A 5295-nucleotide genomic window follows, 5' to 3' on the forward strand; every position below is an offset into this window, starting at 1 on the left:
ATATTACTCAAAGCTTAAGCATGGTTGGTGTTCTTGGGCCCTCAACAATCTTAGCTCCACCATTTGGTCGCACAATTTATTTAAATATTAATATTCCACCTGATAAATATTATTTTAATGCAATAGAATATTAAGTAATATGTACCTTCGTTAGATCCATGGTCTTCAAAATCTCTGTGAAAATTGAAACTACTCACCTCTACGGGCCAGCGAACTATACATATGTACCTCTAGAATTAATCACACACCACAATTATGTGAGTAACTAAATCATATGACTATGCAAAATATTAGTAGAAAAGCAGACATATTTGGCACTTAATTAATAAGAGGATCGGATGTACGGTCTCTTAAACATTTATGATGGGGACAAGTAGAACTGTTGCGGAGAAGAGCTACTTGTGGAATGCTCCCTTTAGTTTAAAATGTATCTTACATATATTTTAAATTTCAAAAAATTGTAACGAAAAATTCGCACGTACATCTTCACGTGCTACACGCTTACAAAGTTGTTTCATAAAAAATCGACTTGTCATGTGACGTGTGTAAAAAAGATAAAACTCAGTGCTAGAAATAATGGTTTTTACAAGATAAAATTTCTCTTTTTTACATAATCCACAAAAAATGTTGGGTTTTCTTGAAACTTGACGAACACACATATATTATAAAGATGTACACGTAGAATTTTTTGTCAAATTTTTTTGACACTTCGAAATAAGATTTTTTGGTAGAGGGAGCATACGCACCCGGGAGCCAAATTGAATTTCTGCGTTAGTATCCACTAATGAATACTCACAATCTTGGAAAGGAGCATGATGGTCGGTGTTGTTACTCAGATTTGGAAATACCCGAGAGAAATCGTGGCATCAAAAAGTTTATTCAAAGTTGTTTGAGTGTTTTTTGGGGGCAAGCGAAGTCAAAGAGAGTCATGGTAAGCTAGACCTTAGACCATCTATATTTTCGAAGTGTAGAATTACACTAAATTGTTGAGCCACAAAAGTAGAAGTGTGCTGATAGCGTCTCAAACAAATCGTGGGCCAGGGCCCAGGGCAGGCACCCCTCTGGCCCACCCTACAGGCCAATCCTGATGCGAATATTCTGTAACTAATTGCATCCGCACCCAATTGTCGTATTTGGTCCTTAGGAGTTTCCAAAACATGTGAAGAAAATTATGGACATGACTATGTTGTATCTTTAAATCTACACTACTTTCTCCGAAAGTATCACCATATGTGACGTGTGCTAAAAAAAGACCTAGAACAAAACACAACATAAGACGTGTGATATTCACACACCATTTGTGTCATGTTTTGGGACGAAAATTTGTAGATGTACAAAATACAACATAAGACATGTCCATGTCTTTTTTCACAATTTTTTAAAATTTAGAAGTGTAGCATGTGACATGAGGCGCGTGCCCACAACTAGCTGCAAACCATAGTGTTCCTGTCCAAATTAACTAGGTGTCCTATTCCCTCCGGGTCACTTCCATCACACGTTCAGGTGAAATTCGTACTCACAATGCAGAATGTGCAAATGAATGGTGGCTGGTCAAGTGGCGTGAGAGCCCTGCTTTGGTCTTTGGATGTCACATACCATCCCAACCACACCGGATCGCAACCAGCAATGTAATCCAAATCGTGTTAAGGAAAATGAGAGAGTGGAAGGCAGTATCACCATCAGATCCTGGTGGGGGCGACGGGCAATGGCAAAACAGCAAAGCAGCCTTCAAATCGAAAAGGAAAAGGGTAGAAAAAAGGGTATAATGCCAGTACTCTGCTACTAGCTTGTTAGGCTATGCATTATTTGCAGGAGACCAAGGTCAAGATTCTCATGCGGATCATGTCCCTAGTGGGTTGTTGTTGTTGGTGGTGGTGCTGCATTATATTACCTCTCGCCCAGGGCACCCCGATGGCTGCTCCTGCTTGCTTGCTTGCCCATCTCATCATCCATGTGCCGTTTTTGTGCTACTTGTGTCGCTCTCGTCCCATGCCCTAATTGATGGACTAGGCGACTGGCCATGCATTGCGATTCACTGGATGGTGAATGTGTAGATATATTTATGTTGCATAGCTGCCTTATATATGACATGAATGGAGGTGAAAATTGGATTGAGCATCTTTTTGTTCTAGGGACTGATCTTCTTTCATGATGTATCTTCGGTTCTTGTGAGACCGAGATATGATTGAACATCTAGAAGAAAGTTAGTACTTATTCTTTCACACGAGACAAGAGAAGGTCGGGATCACTATGCAAGTCTCCACTAATACTCCACCTATCTTGGATTGGATTAGGTAATAATCTCCTAGTGTTAGACAAATAAATGTCTCATGTTCAACAATGGATGCACACTTTCGGTTTGTGTCTTCCAAGCAAATAGTTGAAATTCGGAGTTTACTTGTTTGCTGTATGAAAAAGGTAGGGTTGTTCACTTTATTCATTTTTCTTGTCGTAATCAAGCCTTTTAGGTTAATGACTGGAAGGAAAAGCAAACCAAGACTTGAATGGAAGTTGGAGTAGTAACATCGTTTCACACGTGTTAGAGAGTTTGGACCAGTCAAGAGCTAAAAGGTTCTCTATCTTAAGCTCTAACATCATACTTAAAAGCGACGCCTACTCAGATTATGGATGCATTTTGAGCAAAAATGTTCTAACAAATTAAATTTCAGCTACTTTTGCAGCTCTTCAATATGAACACACATCATATTCTTACACATAGCTCGGTTGTCACATGCAAGAACAGTGCAGGATTCTTCAATAATTAAGGGCAAACCTTTCCCCAAAGGAAAAACAAGATCAAACAACAAAGATCTCATCTAGCAAAAAGCTAGAAAGGGGGTGCTTATACACACAGAGTAAATTTGTCACAAATAATGGTTGATAGGAAAGCAAGCACACATTGTGTCGAGAGCCCACATATCAGTGATTGTGATTAGGCTTATCTAACTACTGCCACACACCCCAACTAATAAGCATCCGAACTGAAAAAGAAGAGAATATATGAGTTAACATGATTATTTATATTTAAAGCAAATCTAAGTATCTATTTCAGCCAAGACAGCAAATATAAAATGGAAAAGATTTTCACTAGGCAAAAGACAGCGTCTGCCATCTGAATGGCTTAGCCTTTGCTTTCCCACTTCTTTATGTAAAACAATGCTATATGTTTTTAAAATTGCCAAACTACGTACCCTACCACCCCCTCAAAAGCATACACGACCACATAATTTGTGGGACTCCATACCCTCCTTTTCACGGTCCAGATTGGCATCATTACAAACGCTTCAAAATGCAAAGTATATATTTGATTGTACCCACAAAGTAACTGAATATTGTTTTGTGTTTTTGAGACATTCCAATTGCTACATGTTTATCTATGTTATCTTGATTGTCTTGTCTGGAATAACTTTTAGTGGTTGTAAAAAGCGTTGCCAAAAGTTGTAACATGGAGAATATGACAATATATGGCATGAAAAAAAAGTATTTAGGAGTTGAAGAATGGACTTACATCAGTCCCAATGCAAAATAAGATTAACTTAACTAACTAGCATGATGATGTATGTGCATCCAGCTAACATGGGACAAATTAGAAGCGGCGCTAGCCATTGTGTAACTAGCACATGATCATTGAAATATTTAATTAAAATACAATAAGTTTTAGAGTGGAATTTCATTTTGCACCATGATTTTTAAATGGTGATAGGTTGCGCCAGATTTTGTTCTTCGTACATGTGGCAATAAAAGTAAAATCGTGTGCATACAAATAGATGGTCCAAACTGGAATTCAAGTGGTTGGTGACCCTCTCAAGTCGTCGTTCTCTAGCTTGATGTTACTTGGTCTAGATGAACTCGTAGAGAGATTGTACGAAAGAGACGGGATTGCTTCGAATGAGACATCCCATCATGACATACGCATCGAGCTTCGATTTCAAATTCTTTTCTACACTACAACGATACTATGCATCCAAAACATCCATAGTTTGTACGACTACTCCCTAGTCAGATATCTAGCTTTGTTCTGACTTATAGATAGTGTAGACGAATAAGGCTTAGTCTCGCCAAATCCTAGATTTGACAAATATAGTTAGTCAAGATTGAGTGAGCTGAATAAAGCTAAATTCACATTATACGCAGTGATATTATCTTTTGAATACCCCAGAAAAATCATGATTCAGCCACCGGCTCTTATAAAATAAAGGAGTTCAAACGGTTTCCTTTATGTTTTATCGAGGTGAATTTTTTTTTTTGGTTAACTTGATCTAGTCACTATCAACTTGATATGTTCAAAAATGACATTCTAAAAATGACTTAAATAAAAATGCAATTGCTAAAAGGGTTATGTGTTATGTGGCAGCGCCACAATGATATATATATAACAAGTATCCAAGTGCTGGCAATGCCATATTTCTTTTTTTTTCCGATAAGGAGCATATATTAATAACGTGGAGACACTCAGCCTCTGAAACGACGCATTGCCGTAGCGGCATTACGGATGCATACAACAAAAAAAATTATAAAAAAGGAAAGTCCCGCTACAATGATCAAATCGTTGAAACAGCAGCCCAAACACCACTAGGACATCACCAGAAGTTCAAGTTCTCCAAAAGCGGTGCCACCAAAAAGGGAACAAAGCATAAGCACCGTCACCACCCGATCATAGATCTTAGGTTTTCACCCTTAAGAAAGTTCTCGCTCTCAACACAATGCCTTCAACAAGGATATTGCCAGGCACAACCAATTAAGGCAAGACTTTGGATTTTCACCCTCAACGATAAGACTATGAACTTCTCTTGTGCAGTCGCCCCCACTATCATGCCGTTGTTCCAAGTCATGAAACATCAAGCCAATTCCTCATCGTCGCCTAGACTTGAACCGTCATTGCCATACCTCAGATCTTGGCTTCCATGACATTCTCCGCCAGCACCACGAAATGAGAACATGCTCCACGATATTAACAACCAACAGAGCTTCGAAGCTTTCCCTCTGAAACCAAACGGTCAGAGTAAAACATGGGTGCGCATGACCGAATCCCTTCCGACCAGCAAACTCCAGGCATGATGCGCCCAGTGGAGCTCGCCGGCGGAGCTTCTCGGAACACGAGACTTCAGCCAGATCGATGATGACAAGCATCAAACAGATCATCACCTTAGGCGCTGAGAAGGAACCCTAGGACAACCTCCTTTATTCGAGCAGAGCTTATCTAAGAGATGGCAATCAAGAGTGATGTTTTGCCGGCGTGGGCAAACCAACATTAGAACCCACATCTCCAAGTTTCTATCGCATGCTTCTCAAGTT

Source organism: Lolium rigidum, chromosome 3, assembly GCF_022539505.1.
Source record: "Lolium rigidum isolate FL_2022 chromosome 3, APGP_CSIRO_Lrig_0.1, whole genome shotgun sequence".
Taxonomy (NCBI): Eukaryota; Viridiplantae; Streptophyta; class Magnoliopsida; order Poales; family Poaceae; genus Lolium; species Lolium rigidum.